At 43.5% G+C, this 19,262-nt stretch overlaps 1 long non-coding RNA gene across 1 annotated transcript in view; it reads left to right on the top strand.

The window, feature by feature from the left end:
- Nucleotides 1-18,606, top strand: part of LOC309531617 — a 77,259-nt gene extending 58,653 nt beyond the window's left edge. Inside the window, exon 5 of the long non-coding RNA XR_014219355.1 lies at nt 18,386-18,606. This is a non-coding gene — a long non-coding RNA (uncharacterized lncRNA). The remainder of the gene's footprint in view (nt 1-18,385) is intronic.
- The last annotated feature ends 656 nt before the right edge of the window (nt 18,607-19,262 follow it).

Genomic DNA, 19,262 nt, shown 5'->3' with positions numbered 1-19,262 from the left:
ATCATAAGAGGCCTGTTGGATCAGACGAAAAGCCTTTCCCGTACAGTATCCTGTTCTGACAATGGCAAACTGGCTGCTTATGGAAAGCTCAGAGGCTGGGCATGAGCAAAAGAGCATTCTCTCCACAGGCGATTCCCAGCAAATGGTATTCAGCAGCATACTAACTCCAACAGTAGAAGTGGAACACAGAATTAGCTGCCACGGCTAGTAGCATGTACAGGCAATGTGTGAACTGGCTCTAAATATTATTCCAATGGGAATTGGTCTGATTTGCTGCATTTTCATATATATGAAAGGAAAGCACCAAATATTTATATGACAAAACACTTATTTGTAAGCATGCTTTGTGCTGTGGGACTATCTTGTATCAATGGCAGGTTTTCTGCACAGCTGTATGATTATAATGGACATTTAGGGAAATGGTCAAAATCCAATGCATTTTTATGTCTATTTCTGAATACTCAAAGACTACAAAGCAAAAAGTAGGCTTATGTGCTGACTTCATTTCAATCAAGTACATTAGCCGACATCTTAAGAGTACAACAGCTAAGCCAAAGTAATAATGGACTTTGCTTGAACATTCAACTAAAACATTAATGTCAGCCTACAGACATCATGGCTTCTTTTTCCTATAGGAGGAAGAAAATGCAGAATATGCTGGTGATTCTTGAAGGGAAGATAGACATCTTTAACTCTTTTGACCTTGGATATTTCAAACTAAAGTATACATTATTCTGCTGAAAATTGATTTTTAAAATTATAATGAAACAGTTCTCTGGGTTTCAGGTGGTTGTGGTTCAAGTAGTGTGATATGGTTCCTGTGATAAAAATAATAACAATAAAATGAAATTTACGCTCAGTTATGGCCAAATATGCCCATAGGATATCTTGGGGTGGGGGATGAGTCAGATAAAAAACTCTCCATAATAGTTATAATTAAAATTAAGAAAAAGAGCAACAGAATCTGAAAGGACCAGGAGCACTTCCAAAGGCAGAAAAGTTTTCCAGCCATTTTGGCCAGCCTCTGTGAGGTGGGAGTTCCACAACACAGCTGCCACCACTGAAAATAACAATTTTCTTCTACTGCAGGTGTGCACAAAAGCATGGTTCTCTTACAATAGTGCTGGGAAGGGTGGGGATGCTCACCTGGCTTCCTGGCTCCAAGGTCTGCCGTTATCAAGATGGGGAATGATGCCGCAGGGAGCAAGTTGTTGCATTCCTAGAAGTGGGACCAGCAGATTGGCTTCCCTGCTGGGCTGAAACCACCAACCTCCTCAAACCTCTCTGAGCTTCTCCACACCTTTGTTTGCCCTGCCACTTTAGGGCTGAATCAGGACAAACGGCAATTAGGTTTTATGTGGGTTGTGATTTTATTCTGGTTTAGTGTTAAAGAGTGGATTTTCCAGGGGAAAGCAGCAGGGCGAAGGCAAAACCACTCTGACCCATGTTGGATAATGCAGGACAAACGGAAAACTCATTGGATCCATAGTTTCTAGGTATTTGGATCGGTAGGAAATGATGGGCTCAAAGCTCCTTCATCCCATCTCTTTCCTCATCCTTTCTCCATTGTTTCATTGAACCAGAGTTTTCTGTGATTAGTGTGATTTCAGCAATCCCTCTTATAGTGGTACCTTGGGTTACATACGCTTCAGGTTACAGACGCTTCAGGTTACAGACTCCGCTAACCCAGAAATAGTACCTCGGGTTATGAACTTTGCTTCAGGATGAGAACAGAAATCGTGCGGCAGTGGCACAGCAGCAGCAGGAGGCCCCATTAGCTAAAGTGGTGCTTCAGATTAAGAACTGTTTCAGGTTAATAATGGACCTCCGGAAAGAATTAAGTACTTAACCTGAGGTACCACTGTACAAGGCTAAAAGTTGGAGGATCAGAGCAGGCATGTAAGGGGAATTTAGCCCTGCTGGTATCTTGAGGAAATTCCCTCCTCTGAAGGTGATATTTTAGATTGGGGAAGAAATCCCTTCCTGTCATCATTGGGGATTTTCTCCCAAAGCAAATTCTACCTTCATCAGATGAATTTTCTAGGCCACAGCAGGGGAAGAAGTGGTCACTCCACCAGTTAATACAATTAACTTAGTAGGTTTGGTTTTTTTAAACTGTTTTGAGGGGAATGAAGGAGGAGTCTGTTTGGTTAACATTTTGCAGTGGGTCAATCTGATTTTGCGTTCTCAAACCTGCTTGCAAATTGGAGCAGAATCATCAGTCAGTTTACAGACATTTTTGCTATGCTGTTTCAGTCTCCAAAGGTGTGCATAAAAGGTGTGTGTGTGTGTTGCATAGAAAATGGTTATTTTAGAGTGCAGTTCAATATAAGGCCATGGGTGATAATTAAAGTGAGTGTTCAGGTTGCTTATAAAAACACTCTAGTTCTCTAAAAATATATAGAGAGTAATTAACACTATAAAGAAAACAGTCAAGCTTTGTGTACATCCATATGTGTGTGAAATGAAGGAGCAAGTTTTATTCATGGTGCTTAACAATAGTTCATACAAAAGTACAGTTGAGCAAAAATTCTGCGTATAACAAAAGAATGAAACTTTAAGAACAATAAACATGCCCTCATTAAAATCCTATAGCTGCATTTGATTAGGGAACAGCAAACCTAAGCTAATAATACATCACTCTTCCGAAGTATTGTTGTTAATCACTTTACATTCTCCAATTCCAGAATATAAAGCAAGGAAGTACAAACAATCTTTTCTTCTGATGTTAAATGTCTTTGTTTGGAAGTAAATCCATTGATCCACCTAGCTCAGTGGTTCTGAAAATTGTCGAGGGACACCAGTAACAAAATATTGGTACATGGGTATTTACAAAATGGCGTCATGTGGAGGCAGTTTGGCATAATCAAATGGAAATCACTAATTTCATTTTCTGGTATTTAATCTATATTTGGAAATGGCTAAATTCTTTGGTACATCATTTTCCTTGTGGCAAGGTGTAGCACAGCTCTGCTTTCCTCAAGCTAAGTACAGATATTTGCTCTGGAGTTACTATGACAGCCTTTCCATTTTAGGCAGAATTTATTGACCCGGAGGCTGTGTGTAGAAAAGGCCTTTTCTTTTAAAAAATTTCCTCTCAAAAGGAGGTATTCCTTCTCCCATTCTCTTTTCATACTCCACTTGAACCTCATTCCCCTCTCTCAGTTCCCCATCCACCTCTCTGGTCCTTTTGCATTCACTTCTTCCTCCTATAATAGTTACCCCCTCTTACCCCCTTCCTTCTTATTCCTTGTTTATTTTATTACCAATAATAAATATTAACCTTTTATGTATCTTTCTAATTTCCTTCAGCACTTCCTCTGGCCCTTTCCCCTCAAATGAGGGAGAATTTTTCTCTCTGTCCCCAAGGTGCTTGTCTCTCTACCACCATTAATCAGCATGGAAGCCGATGCCACAGCTAGTGGGCAGGGCAGGCAAGCGAGAAGGCATTGGGCAGGCTGTGCCACTGAGACACACCTGTAAGTGGCCCAAGGCCCACTGGGGGTATTGTGTTCCCCTGTCTGAGAAACACTGATCTAATTCATTCCTGTCTGTACCAGTGGTGGTGTTGGTTGGTTTTCAGCTTCCAACGTGTCTGACTAACAGCTATGTTGACTGGGGCTGATGGGATTTGGAGTCCAACAATATCTGGAAGGCCCCACCCCTGGTGGTGGCTCTTCAGGTTCTCTGACAGGAATATCTCTCAGCCTTATCTGGAAATGTTGAGGATTGAAATTCAGACCGTTCACATACATAGCCTATACTCTCCTACGAAGCCATTTGAGGGGAACATTTGGCCCTTTGTGAAATTTTGCCGTCTCAAAAAAAAAAAGCACCTCTAGATGTTTGCTCATCCCTTCCGAGTTGCTGAACATGGCTGCTGCATGTAATCCAAATATGTCTCTTGGGCGGAGACCCTCTTTTCTGGTACTGATGCTTGACAAATGACTGTCAATGTTTCACTCTATTTCACCCGTTGATGAGATGTTGAAGATACCATTAAAATAATGTCCATTAGAGCTTTTGCTAGAGCTGTCTTTCGTCAGGTTTCAGCCTCCTTCCTGGGAATCTCTAGAAATTCAATTTCTGAGTGACTCACGAAGCCGGACACAGCTCACCAACATGTCATTGGCATTTCCATCTCATTTCACATCAGAAACAATATTTATCAAGAGAAGAGCTATCACACATTCAGCTGCAAGTGTACTGAATGACGAGTCCTCAAGTGTTAAGAAGTGACAGGCATGTGTGAGTGAATCAACCCTTTCCAGATATATGCTAAGCCTGCCATATGGATGACACCCTAGGAGAGAACACCACCATCGTGATTATTTATTTCCCCTCCCCATAGGAAACATGATGTGGTCCCCATGGGAAACATAAGCCCTGTTCATCCATTATTCATTTGCAAGAGATAAGTGTACAAAGCAAGGAATGGGCTCATCCTTTTAGCCACTCGCTACTTTCCTTATTATTTATTTATTTTTGCAAAGTTAACATATTCTATTTAACAATTTTTTTAAAAAAAAATCACTCCATAACCACATGTTGTTCAGTTAGTTGTGTGAGCAGAAATCACAATGTTCCTGTTCACAAACAGAGGCAATGCACGTTTGGGTTGTGGAGAGCCACTCCTGGTGAGCAGAAGTTCATGTACTGGGTTTCTGCACACACAGATGTGATGTTGGGGTAGGACGAAAAGGATGGTCTTGCTCCTTGCTCTGCATGTTTATGCTAGAAATGTGATAAAAGGACTGTTGCTATCAGCCATTGGAACTAAATGTGGGCATGGAAACATACAGTGAAGAGAACCGGGAGGTGGGACATGAGCTTTTGGAATCGGGTAGCCTGCAACACCAAGGAGGAGCAGCACGAAAATGTCCCTTCAAAATATGACTCGGGCAATTCTGCTGCATCAAAAGGGACTTGCTGAGGAAAAAGGCTCTCCTGAAAAAATTATGACTTTTAAAGGTGTTTTTATGCTGGAAAAGGCATTCCTCCAGTGTTAAGACTCCTTTTCCAAACGGCAAACTGAGAATTTGGCTTTCCACCTGTCATGGTTACCTTGTACAGAAGACAATTTGAGAGATAATGTGTGGAGGCAAAACTGAGGTCACCACCACCTTTTCCACAGCCTGAGCTCCATGCATTAACTGGTTCTTCTGCGCAAAAGCTGAATATGCAGATGTGGAATGTGTATTTTTTAAATTGAAGAAAAAAACCGCATTGTATATGACTACAATGGGTTTCTGAGAAATGTAAGCTATCTGTCTCCCTGCCTCCGGGTTCCTGAAAGGGCTAAGTACAGGACTATAACAAGAGTGCAAAACAGCAACATTTCAATAGCCTCATAACTGACCTGACCTGTCTTTGCACAATAACTGTGAGATTTGACAATAACATGATAGTAGTGATATTTTGCAGAATCTGCTGTTAAACAAACTCATAAAATGTGACAATAAAAGACGAAAACAAACATAAATTTTATCTGTTCATTTGGGTGAATCTGTATTAAAATATTCTTTGTCAGATACAGTTCCCCTTCTCCCGCCGGCTCCAGGCCTTGAAAAACAGCAGATCGGCATACTAATTCAATTCGTACTTAAAGAGATTCGTACTTACCTACACTGCATGTAGGTAATGTTTATTGTTCCCTTAGGTTTACTGACTTCTCTGTGCAATGTCATTTAGAAAACAGAAGGGGCAGCTATCATGCTTTTCTATACCTGGTGTAATTATGTTATTTTCTGTTAGCATTTGACCCATATTGTTGTAACACAGGAAAGGAGTGTTCTTTAGAGTCTGGAGGAAAAATACCTAGTGGAATATAAACCTTTCCTAGTTCATTTTTAAGCATAACTAATATGAACAAATGTATGCAGAACTTCAACCAAATTTTGTTAGTAACTGAGACCTTGGCTCCCCTTACTATTTATATTGTTGAATCCAGTCAAAGGCAGAGGTTCAGAAATTAAGAGCCTTCCTCAGATATAGAAATGAACAAGTGGGAGACTGCAGCAAAAATGTGGTAGTGTACCCCTTGTGTGTTACCTTGGTCTGTGACTGTGGGAAAACTAAAGTCAGCATCAATGCCAGGAGTATACCTACTGAACTTTTATAAGTGCAACCAGTCAGCATGCAAGTTACTGGAGCACGAGACGTCTGCATGCAGCCAAGTGTCTAATTTAGCCAGCGATAAGGTCTGAGGTTGATAACATAAGGATATATATATAAGTAGATTGACATTTGCTGCCACCTAAGAGGTATGCGGGTGGCACTGTGGGTTAAACCACAGAGCCTAGGACTTGCCAATCAGAAGGTCGGCGGTTTGAATCCCCATGACGGGGTGAGCTCCCGTTGCTCGGTCCCTGCTCCTGCCAACCTAGCAGTTCAAAAGCACAAAGTGCAAGTAGATAAATAGGTACCGCTCTGGTGGGAAGGTAAATGGCATTTCCGTGTGCTGCTCTGGTTCACCAGAAGCGGCTTAGTCATGCTGGCCACATGACCCAGAAGCTGTACGCCAGCTCCCTCAGCCAATAAAGCGAAATGAGCGCCACAACCCCAGAGTCGGTCATGACTGGACCTAATGGTCAGGGCTACCTTTACCTTTTAAGAGGTATGGGGATTTTTGACTAGGAATCCAAATCAGCATCAGCTCTGACCTGCAATGTTATCAATGGACAATATTGCAGGGCTCCTCTAAGCTAGTCTTTCGGCACAACCCGCTAACTGAAGCATAACAATGAAATGCACTTCAGGTTTGTTGTAAACCACTGAGATCCAGGCGAGTATGAACTGCAATGACACCAGTGTGAACCCAAGTGCTGTAATACTTAACACAGAGCTCTTTAGACCTAGGAGCTGCGCCACTGCCTTCTGTGAACTGCAGAAATTTGGAGAAGACATTAGCCAATTTTCTTCAATGTCTGAGATATTGGGTATTCATTCCCATTAGATGTGTAGAACTTGCCCTAGTTCATAGAAACAGGGCATTTCCTATGTCGAATGAGCTCTGTGTCCACTATTAAAACACTTAAATGCATACTACAATCATTGGGATGGGAAAACTAGGGTGGAATCTGGCATTGACCTTGATTGTACATCTATTTTTGAGACTTAACTAGTATATTTAGTATAACAGAGAAATAGCAACTTCTTTTTGTAAGCTCACACCTTTCAATAGATGCAGAATTTGTACCCTACATATTTGGAAGGTTAAACTCTTACTTCTTCTTTTTTGTCAGCTTCAGAACTTTAACCTTTGAAAAGTGCCCCCTCCCCCCCTGGTGCACAATCATCAAATGGCAGCCTTCTAATTGCTGCATTTGAAAGGGTCTTTGGTTAAAAACAGGTACAGTGGTACCTCAGGTTACAGACGCTTCAGGTTACAGACTCCGCTAACCCAGAAATAGTACCTCGGGTTAAGAACTTTGCTTCAGGATGAGAACAGAAATCGTGGGGTGGCAGCAGCAGGAGGCCCCATTAGCTAAAGTGGTGCTTCAGGTTAAGAACAGTTTCAGGTTAAGAACAGACCTCCAGAACGAATTAAGTTCTTAACCTGAGGTACCACTGTAGTTTGTTACAGTCATCATTTATTAATCTTATATTTTGAGTATAAAAAGCAAATAGCTTTTATAGCTAATAAAGAGGAAATGCATCACCAAAAAGAGGACACAAATTTACATATGTTCTGGTGAAAAAGTAGGATCTGAAATATCTTAATAAATAATAACCGGACCATAGAACTTTTGCATAGACAGATGTGTTCTACCATAGAGCTATGGCTATTATACATGCATAATGTGTTCAGTGGATATAGGAACCATCACACACACAATAATATATATTCTTTATATTGTCTGTGATATTTCAGACTTTGTCTCATTTTTCCTTCCCAGGTTATGCTAATGTAGACCAAAATAAACAAAATAGTTTGAGAACCATATTTAAGGTGTTAATTGAGTGATATAAGTTGGCACCATTTAGCTATAATTGGAAGGCTGAGCATCCTCTAAAAACGTAAACCAAAACCCCAGAATTGCTTTGTTTTTATTTTTAGTTCTAAACAACATGACTGGGAGATTTTGCCTGAGGGAACAGGTAAAAGGATTGTATCTGGTCCCTTTCCAGTTCAATCTAGAGAGAGAAAAAGAGAGACAGGATGTCAGCTACTTTTGGACAATTGGCTCCTATTAGGCCCCATCCATCCCAGCTGTGGCTAATTTAAAGAGTCACAGGTGCAGCAGTAATCTGTCAGCGGGAATAGTGGCAGTATGGGCATTCAGCTGCATTAACACCCTGCAGCATAGACCTTGGCTTTCCTTTAGGCTACTGCTCCAAAGGAGTCAAATGATGGAGATTAATCACCAGCGCAAATTTGACCAGGTGAAGGCAGAGGCTGGTGGTGTAGGGACGTTTTGGAAAAAACAGTCCATGCTTATGTGATTCTCCTTTGTCCCCACCAAAAATAGTGGAACTACTATTTTATTCCCTAACATACAGCTTTTATTCTCTGGGTGATGTTATATACTTACATTAGCCCTCTTACGGGATTCACACATTCTTATTTTCTCCTCATCTTTGCATCAGCTATGCCTATAACTTTCTTTACCTTTCTCATTTCTGCCTGATTATTTTCTTCTTTTCCCATAAGAACATTGCTGGGTCGGTGGTGTGATGGATAGATCTCACGTGACTCAGGTCATGGCCCACATGGGTGGATGTTTTACATATGACTTGAATAGCGTAAGAGGAACTGTGGAAATGGTAGCAAGTAGACCACCCAGGTACCATTAAATTTTTGCATTGGCGCTATTGTCTGGTACTGAGCTCTCAAGTGATTCAGAGTGTATTTCTCCATTCACAAAACGATAGATAAATGGCTTAATTGCTTTCAGTTTGTATATCAGAAGATCTACATGACTGTAACTGTGGTACTTGGTACACTTAAAAGTTGAATTAGGCTGAAATTGTGCACTTTGTGAAACACAAATTATAGCATCACTGAATATATATTCATTTTAATGGAGAAAAACGTTTTAAATCATCAAGTGCTGCTTATGAAGCTTAAAAAGCTTCAGTTATTTTGAAGCATTTGAAATTGACAAAATTGTCAAAATTGCATACAAACATGTAATGGTTTTTACTTGTGAAGACCATTCTCACATTCTTGGGATGCATAACAATAAGAACAGATCTCTTCTGTTACATTGACGTTTTCTTGGATGTTTGCGAATTGCATTGGGCAATGAAAGGCCATTTGCTTTCTGCCCATTGTGGAATTCTGAAGCAGCTGAGTACTCAGAAACATCCCAAAAATGCATACCCAACTAAACCAAAAAGTGCAGATATGAGCTGGTTTACACATGCTGATGACAAAATGATAAAATCTGGAGGTGATAGATGGCAGGTGGGTCTAACTTTTTTTTAATGCTCCCCTGTGTTAAAAACAACCTGATGTGGCAGAACAACTGGGCCCAAACCTTTATATCTACCATACAAGCTTTATATCTGCAGGGAGGTTTTTTCCTTTCACATTACAGTGGAACCTTGGGTTATGTACCATCCTCCTTACGAATGCTTCGGGTAACGAGCTCTGCTAATCCGGAAGTAGATGCCCCTAGTTGCGAACTTTGCCCCGGGATGCGAGCGGAAGTCATGCGCCGGTGGCACGGCAGATCATGTCCTTCTCCCAGAGAACACACGTTGCTGTGAGATCATGAAGACTGACCTCGCTACTGTTGTGGGTGGGAGTGATTGGATAACCACAACAACCCAATTGGTGGTCCCCTGGTTGCTGGGGTAAATCCGGCCAATGGGATCATTTCATACATTAACCGAGGGGCACATATATACCGCTGCACGTTGCGTTGAGCTTCCTTTTTCGCCTCATGCATCGGATCACCTGCCCACCCTCCTTATATTTAGGGATCATTATGACCTTCCTATGCCGTCGTGGGTCGTCCGCTGTTGGGGGCCCGGTAGGAATTTTCCCATTTGGCTGACTGAATCATAGAATAGAATCATAGAATCATAGAGTTGGAAGAGACCACAAGGGCCATCGAGTCCAACCCCCTGCCAAGCAGGAAACACCATCAGAGCACTCCTGACATATGGTTGTCAAGCCTCTGCTTAAAGACCTTCAAAGAAGGAGACTCTACCACACTCCTTGGCAGCAAATTCCACTGTCAAACAGCTCTTACTGTCAGGAAGTTCTTCCTAATGTTTAGGTGGAATCTTCTTTCTTGTAGTTTGGATCCATTGCTCCGTGTCCGCTTCTCTGGAGCAGCAGAAAACAACCTTTCTCCCTCCTCTATGTGACATCCTTTTATATATTTGAACATGGCTATCATATCACCCCTTATGGCTGGTGCCATTTGGGTTTCGCCTGCCGCGTAGCAAATCGTCACAACTTTGTAAGGTTTGGCGGTTAGGCATTGGTTCAATGGTGGTGGAGGGGATGTGGATAGGCTGTGCCTGCCCCTCCAATGCTAGGGTATTTCATTAAAGGAATCCAGGGGCTCGCCTTGCTTTTGTCCGATCCCCTTCCAGGGGTTAGGACCACGCCAGAGCCCCTGGGAGCATCTGGGGTGAGCTTGAGTCTGAACCTGGTCCAATGTTTTCCCTTACTGACATCTGCCGGAGTCCAGGCATCAGTGCTGCCCTGCTGAGGTCAGGTGCAGCTAGTCAGGAACCAATACCTAAGCAAACCACTCATCATCTGTAATGAATAAAGTTGTGGCCAAAATTATGCCAATAACCTTAAACTAAATTCCATGTCAATTGTGCCTTTATTTATTGGGGGAGGTCTCGGAATCTTAGCATGCAACAGCAAGAGGCCCCATTAGCGAAAGCGAGCCTCATGCTAAGAACGGTTTCAGCTTAAGAACGGACCTCCAGAACGAATTAAGTTCATAACCGGAGGTACCACTGTATAGGAGACTCCAAGGCCATACCCCCCACTTGAAGTTTGAAATGGTAGGGCTTTATCTACACATACAGTAAAATGAGATGTTAAAATACTGAAGTAACACAGACTGAAGCAATCCCATGATCTAAAGTTCTCCTACATAAGGGAGGCTGAGAAGGGAGTCTTCTCGTCTGTGCAGCCCAGGAGCTCCATGCACACTGCCCAGGCTGGCGCCTCGGAGAGGTCACTTTGGTGCTGCTAACAGAGGCAGCGGTCATGAGTTACCAGCCCCTGCATCTACAGCAGGGCTGTGATTCTCCAGAGATCTGACTTCACCTCCAGAGGTGTACTCCATTGTTTCTCAAGAGAGACTGATGCCCACAACAAACATCCCCGCAAGCTGAATACTAGAATCTTAGTTTTCCATTGCTTACTTGGGTCTCTTCTTCAGGAAATTTCTTTTTACCTACGGGAGCGTTCAGAAAATGGCCCAACCCCACGTATAGTCTGAAGCGGTATAAACCTCTCTGCTACCTCAGCATTCTATCTATTTCATTCTGCTTCATGTGTAAAGCAAGTCTGAGATGGATTCAAAAGTGGGAAATTAGATTACATCTACAACATCCTCCGGCATAATATTGTTTTTGTCCTGATTGCCTCGTTGTGTTCACTGTATCCAATGATGGGTGATCGCATTTGCTACTTCATTAAACTTTGTCCTATAATTTTCGATACCTTTTTTTTTATCATCCGCGTTCACTTTTTTGGTATCCAATTTCTCTACTTCCCTTTGTTTCCTTGCTTATAGAATGGCTTATCCTTTCCCAATGACTTTGGGAGCAATCCCAGAGCAAGTTTTGCAAGCATGGACAGGCTAGGATCCAGCAGATACAGGCTTAACTCTCTCATCCTCAGGCTGGCTCCACTGCAACTCAACTGGGACCCAGCCGGCTGAGCAATCCCAAATAAGTTGAGCTGGCAGAAAGGGCAGTGCATATTAAACAGTGTTTTAAAGGCTTGTTTTCCCCCTGGCAGGCTTAGGCTGACACAACCAGCAGTAACCCCACTTCTTTGGATCTGGCGTAAACGCTGGTTTAACGTATACTGGAGTTGTTTTGTGCCAGTTTCTTGTGTGTAGGATTGCTGCCTAAGGCTGCAAACGACACCTCACTTAAGTGGGAGTAAGCACCATTGAATTCAATGGGACTTGCTTCTCAATAGAGATTGTTAGGATTGCAATCTCATTTTCCATTCTTTTCTTGCTGTCCATCTTTTGTCTGCATTTCATACTGTTGTTCACTCGGTTTTTCTTTATCTATCTGATATTGGGGTTTATTCTATTGAGGGATGTGAAGAGGGGGGGAAATGTATTTTTCTCTGTTTTGGATTTAATGTTTTCCTTCTGGCTGAGCTGAGCTTTCATCTCTTTTTTAAAAATTCATATTCAGTTCATTTGTACTTGGGTTCCAATTCACATTTCATAAATCAGAACGAAAGGCTGTAGTCCAAAATGGTGATAGTAGTAGGGAACTTTGTCCCAAATGTACTTAGTGGACAATGGACAGTTACCCCAGTGCAAATAAATGCAGGCCTGTTTTCAGTAATACGTTGTTGCGTGTTAAGCTCCCAAACCACCCTTGAAATAATTCACAATAGACAGAGAATTATAGTTTAAGGTTTTTGGCATAATTTTGGCCGCAACTTTATTGATTACAGCATGTGAGTGGTTGCTTAGGCATTGGTTCCTGACTAGCTGCACCTGACCTTGGCAGGGCAGCACTGACGCCTGGACTCTAGCAGACGTCAGTAAGGGAAAATAATCTGGGGGAAGTCTGAGCTGAACACCAGTCTCTAACCTCACCCCAAATGCTCCCAGCGGCTCTGGCGTGGCCCAAGCCCCTTAACAGAGATTTGGACAAGAGCAAAGTGAGCCCCTGGATTCCTTTAACACACGGGTGTCAAACACAAGGCCCGCGGGCCGAATCCGGCCCGCCAGACCTCGTTGTGTGGCCCGTGTAGCCGCCAGCCCAGCCTGCCCGCTTCCCCCTGCGAGGCGGCGCTCTGTGGGCAGGGACGGGGGGCTGGAAGGTGGGCGGTGGAGAAAGCGAAGGCGCTCTCTTCCCGCGCCGTTACTCGGCCGGCCTGAGAGAAATTTCTGAGGTGGCGGCGGCGGCCTTCATCCAGGCTCAGGGGCGGGACTTTGCCCTCCCGGCGGCCTGGAGCATCTGGAGCTGGGGCGGCTGCAGGACCCGCCAGGCAGCAGCAGCATCGGCGTCGGCGCTTCTTCTCCTTCTCCTCCTTCGTCTTGCTCGCCGCCGCCGCCGCTCTCATCTTGCTCAAGGCAGGCCTGGAGCCAGGTCAACCCGGGCTTCGAGCCCGAGGAGGAGGCGGGCGAAGCGGCCAGGGCGGCTGGCAGGAGTGCGGCGGTGGGGCCTGTGCTGCAGATGGGCGTGGTGGAGTGGGGCCGAGGAGGGGCGCCTTCGCCCTTGGAGCCCGATGCCCGAAGCCCGGGAAGGCCCGCCGAGAACGGGAGGCAGCGGGGGCGCAGGCGGCGCGGTGAAAAGGAGGAAGGTGGAGGGGAAGGCGAAGGCGAAGGCCAGCGGCCTTACTCTGCCGGAGGCGCCTCGACACCGACGCTGCATTTCCCTCACGAGGAGACGGGCGAGGAGGTCGCCTCGCAGCCGCAGCCGCCTCGCTGCCTCGCCTGGGCCAAAGGGATGGCGCACCGCTTGCAAGGTGAATCGCCTTTAGCACACCTTTGATTCCCTTGTTGTCTGTTTCGGGGGCCTAATCCAGCCCCTTCGGCAGTTTATGGGGTAAAAGCCTCAAAAAAAAACCTCAACAACTTCAACCCTAAAAAAAACCCTCAACAATTTCAATCCTAAAAAAGGCGCAACAACTTTGGTTGGCCCTCACAGCCCTTCACTTCATCAAATCTGGCCCTCCTTGAAAAAAGTTTGGGCACCACTGCTTTAACAGAATACCCTTGCAGCAGCAACTTGGAGGGGAAGACAGCCAACCACACCCCCTCCACCAACCAATTGAACCAATGCCTAACCGCCAACCTTACAAAGTTGTGACGATTTGCTATGCAGTAGGCAAAAACCAAATGGCACCAGCCAATCAGCCAAATGGCAAAATTCCTACCGGGTCCCTGTCCCAAAAGCAGACGACCCCTAGACAGGCATAGCAAGGTCAATAAGCCCCCAAATAGAGGGAGGGAGGGAGGGAGGGTGATCCTGTACACACAGCGAAAAGAGGAAGCTCAACGACACGTGCAGGGATATAAATAGCCCCTCGGATGCCAATTGCGAGCTCCCTGAGCCAAATTCCTTCCCCAGCAACCGATGGGCGACCAATCGGGAGTTGAGGCCATCCAGTCGGGCAGTTTGGGTGACCTCACCGCAAGACGTGCTCTCCGTGATGGAGGACACAATTTGTTATCCTGCCCTTCTTCTCAAAGGAGCCCAGGTCTGCAAAAGTCTCCAGTGTGTGTGTAACTAAATAAATCCAAAAGAAAGAGAAACCCAAAGCAAACAATTCTTTTGGAATGAGTATGTGTTATTCTTAATCCATATGTATTAAATCTGAAATAAATACAGCCCATCCCCCCCGATTGATATTTAATTTCCTTCTGATTTCCCAAATGAACATCCAGAGTCTGTGTTCTTCTTACCTCTCTCGTTTCACATTTCATTTGTCTACAGATAATGTTCCTTCTTTAAACTATTCTCAGCTTTCTATGTTCCTTAAGACTGAGTTCTTGGTTCTCATATGTTTACTTTGTGTCTTCATCCTCTTGGTCCTTTTGGTTTTGATTAATGCCTCTAGGCTAATGATATTTAATTAGACTTTTCTGTCCCTGTTATCGCTCTAGCATCATTTCCTAATCTTTTAGCTTGTCTGTCCTCTCTTGGTTGTCTTTTCATTTTCTGAAACCTAATTTAGCTAAAGCAGTTGTTGTTTCTCTTCCCATTATGTCTGTACATTCCTCTTTCATCGGCTGTTCCTGGCATTTTCCTTCCTCTGCCAGAAATTTTGGGCACTCTGTTTCTATTTGTCCTTTTCATTTTTCATCCCATGAAACTTCCATTGCTGAGTTCTGTTACTCTTAGGTTCCTAATCTTTAAAGATTTGTTCTTTTCTTTCTGTTGACACTACTCACTCTTAAGCTTGTTGTTTGATTATTATCATTTATTGCAGTAGGATTATTTCAATTCCTTCCATGTTGGCTTGGCCTTATCTCATTTTAGGTTTCTTATTTCTGTCTTTCATTTTTCTACTTGTGCATTTGTATGTGCTGTGCCTCTCATGCCTTTTCTGCTTTCTTTTCATTGGCTTTACCGTATCCCTTCCGTATTCAGTTCAATACATTATTATTAAAGTCGAAGGGTATCCATTTCATGGCTCCCTCATATCTTCTCTGCTTCATGTTATTCGTCTCCATGATCTCTTTGTTTGTTTTGAATACTCTGCCAATAAGACCTGACACATTCAATCTCTAGCCGCCTTTAAATGTTTTAACATTCATTTGTTTCAGTTACTGTATATTTGAGAGGAGATCTTTCTTCTATTTCCATTTTTCTTTCCCCACTCCCCTTTTCTATCCACTTTTCTGCTGTGCTATTTATTTAGTTTTAAGCTTTGAGTCGGATTCTCCCCCCTGCTCTGTCCCAGCCACTCCTTGGGGGTAATTTTGTACAACACCTGTAAATATTGATGATGATGCTAATATAGTAGTAGTATTAATAATACTAAAAAAGGTGAAAATGAAAATAAAGATATATAGTGCCTTGCCTTCTGGCACCTGAAATGTGACTCCTAATTTTGATACGCAATTTTGTCAACAGAACCTGATGATATGAGCAAGTCTTTCTTCCCTGTTCTTAATAGTGGCATGGAAAATACAAATTGAGTTAGAGCAGTTCTTTGCCAGTTTATACTGCAATCCTAAACAAGCATGGCAGAAGTTAAGCCGGCAAAAAGGGTGGTGATCCTCTGGCACTATTTTAAAGGCTTGTTTTCCCTCTGCCAAGGTTAGGCCCCACTGCTGAACAGAGTTTTCATCTGGTGTAACTTTATGCTGGCTTAATATATACCACCTTGTTTTATGCCAGTTTCTCAGGTATATGATTGCTTCCTGTGTGTCAGAGTTAGGAACGTACAGATGCAGATAGCCCTTTCTTGGCTCCCTCCTGCTATTTTGTTATTAATGTCTAGAAGTCCCAAATTCAAATCTTGTGGGAGTATAGGAGATTTTTGCAGTAGAAGAAAGTGGGTTTTTCAGTGGATTATTTTTGAATGTCGGCTGAATAATGCCCATGTCATGTTGTTGTTGTTGTTGTTGTTGTTGTTGTTTAGTCATGTCCGAATCTTTGTGACCCTATGGACCAGAGCACTCCAGGCACTTCTGTCTTCCACTGCCTCCCGCAGTTTGGTCAAACTCATGCTGGTAGCTTCGAGAACACTGTCCAACCATCTCTGTCGCCCCCTTCTCCTTGTGCCCTCCATCTTTCCCAACATCAGGGTCTTTTCCAGGGAGTCTTCTCTTCTCATGAGGTGGCCAAAGTATTGGAGCCTCAGCTTCAGGATCTGTCCTTCCAGTGAACACTCAGGGCTGATTTCCTTCAGAATGGAAAGGTTTGATCTTCTTGCAGTCCATGGGACTCTCAAGAGTCTCCTCTACGTAAGCTACGTAAGCACCTCTACGTAAGCTCAATAGTACCCTAGATGAGGACCAGTAAAGTGTGCTCAATCCAATCAAGACAAGGGTGCTGCTTGTGAGTGATTTGTTTGAGCAGTTAAGTGGCATTAATCCTGCTTTTCTTGGGGGTTGCACTTTCCCTTAAATGATCAAGTTCATAGTCTTAAGGAGCTACTAGAACCAGCATTGTCAATGGAGGCAAAGGTAGCCTTATTGACATAAGACCTTTTGTAAGCTTTGGTTGATACACCAGCTTTCAATCCTATCTGAATAGAGGTAACCAGAGCCTTTAAAAAGCCCTAACTGGCTTGGAGCTCAGTGTTACCTGAAGGATCACCTTTTCCTGTATATGCTTCAAGATCTCTATTAGACATCCTTCTCCAGGTTTCCCAGCCTTAAGGGGTGAGGTGAGTTAGGTCGATCCAAATCTTAACCACCACGTCTAGGGTGCGTGCTGGTGGGAGGTAAGTGTTAATAAAGAAAAATGGGTCTCCTGCCCCTGCACTAAACTGTAGTGGCAGGAAATATTCATAAAGGAGATCCGACTCTACAACACTAATTTCCCCAGCCAGATCCAGTGAGGTAAAGGTGGTCAGTCCCCCACTTCCTTGTCCTTTTTGATGCCTCTTGACTGCAGGGAGGCTATCCATGCAAATGTGGGAGGTTAGCATCTTGCAGCCAAGTTTCTTTCAGGCAGATGATATCTAAATTCTGCAGGAACGTAGTTAAATCTTCATCTCCTTTCTTGTTGTCCCACCCTGCCAAATTCCAGGTGAGGATATTAAGATCTTTCTGAGGTCTACTAAGTCAGAAATGAGAGCTCTCAGGTGGTCTCTCTGTAGCACCAGTTCCAGTACGGCTGGCTATATCACCGGCATTTGGTCTTGAGGGTACTTTTTTATGCTGGGTTCTTATGGGAATGGCTAAATGTCGATTCCCCTTCCCTAGGTGTAGACATCTTCCATCTTGGATGGAAGTTCCCGCCATAGGGTTTGGGGAGCGGTGCTGGGTTAAAGGTTAAAAATCCCTGCGGCAGAATTTTTCCTGTCGCCCTTGTCTCTCCCTACGTACAGGAATGTTATTGGGGCAGGTGAGGTGAGTTGACACTAGGGAGAGTGTATTTTTGGTGGTGATGTACTAAATAAGTTACGGTATGTCCTCATTAGGGGTTCATCTGCTCTAGAACCAATTTGGATTCTGCCGTATTTTGCTGAAGATCTGTGATCCCTGTTACTTCCCCCTCCAACTACCCCAGCAGCACAAGAACAAGTTTTGTAATATGTGAGCTGCAGGGTACCTGCTTGGTGATTCACCACCCCCCATAGCTGCACTCAGCACTAGCAAAAATACTTCTTATATAGCAGCAGCACCACTACTAGCTGGCAATAAGATATGGACTTTTTTTGCACTCAGGGAGCTACAACTTTACATCCTATAAAAAGCTCCTTTACGTATGATAATAACAACATAGAGCACACATAATATTCATATCTTCTTTAATGAAAAATTGGAAGACGCTTCTGGTGCCATAAATTACATGCAAGGACAAATTTAAAAGAGTTGTCCTTGACTGCTTCAAATCCACTGGACAAAAATAAGCTTTTGTGATTTATGGAAAGGGGGAATAATGACTTTATTAAAAGGCTTGTTGGAGCTCATTTTTCAAAATATATAGTACATGAGATTATTTCCATTTATTACTGATTTTTTATGCCTCAGTTGTGGCAGGCAATACCCATCATTTGTTTATCTCATTAAAATTCTCTCTGCAGAAAGAAAGCATTATGTCATCACTGTAAAGATTACAAGTTCTGTAAGGTCAAAGTTTCAAAATGATCTTAAGTAAATTGGCAGGATGGGAGAAAAGGAGGCTCCATTCTGTCAGGTAAGTACTATATGAAGGGTGGGGGTGAAATGCTCAGCTGTTCAAAACCTTCAGTTGCTGCACTCTCTCTATAGATAGCTGTGAAGACATACTCTGATTCACACATAAAGGAGGGAAATATTGGAAGTGCTCTAGCATTTGGTTTCATTTCATTTTATTTAGGTATTTCATGTGGAATCCCAAGGCAGCCTGCAAAAATATAACAACATAGGAGATGATTCTATGGCAAGACCTGCCAAGATGGATGGGATAATGGATGGATGGATGGATGGATGGATGGATGGATGGATGCCAAAAAGAGCAACTTAGGATGCAGAGGATGCCTGGCTTAGCCAGGCTCAGCTGATGTTAATTGCCCAGCCCTGGCTCAGCCAAAAATATGCTTGCATAATTTGCTCATGCAAGTCCCCCAAGAGTCCACCGCTGTGGCAGAGGTGGGATCAGACAGGAAGGACTTTGTTTGAATCCTTTGCTTGTTCAGCTCTGTCAAGTGACCTGGCAACCTGGCATAAAACATTATCTTAATAAAGTGAATAGTTCCCTTCCCCCAGGCAGAGCAGAAGCAGCCCCACTGGAGAATGGTGTTTGGATCTGGCATAACTTTATGCCAGCTTAATTCGCACCAGCTTGCTTTCTACCACCTTCTTGTGCATAAGATTCTTCCCTAAGCAATTTAAAATAGTAGCTATCCACAAAGCCGGGGGGGGGGGGGATACAGCAGTGATCCAGAGCAAATGAAAACATTGCATGCCCTCAGTTCACAT

The sequence above is a fragment of the Podarcis vaucheri genome (genome assembly GCF_965113315.1).
Source record: "Podarcis vaucheri genome assembly, chromosome: 4".
Taxonomy (NCBI): domain Eukaryota; kingdom Metazoa; phylum Chordata; class Lepidosauria; order Squamata; family Lacertidae; genus Podarcis; species Podarcis vaucheri.
This window is presented reverse-complemented; position numbering and strand designations above follow the sequence as displayed.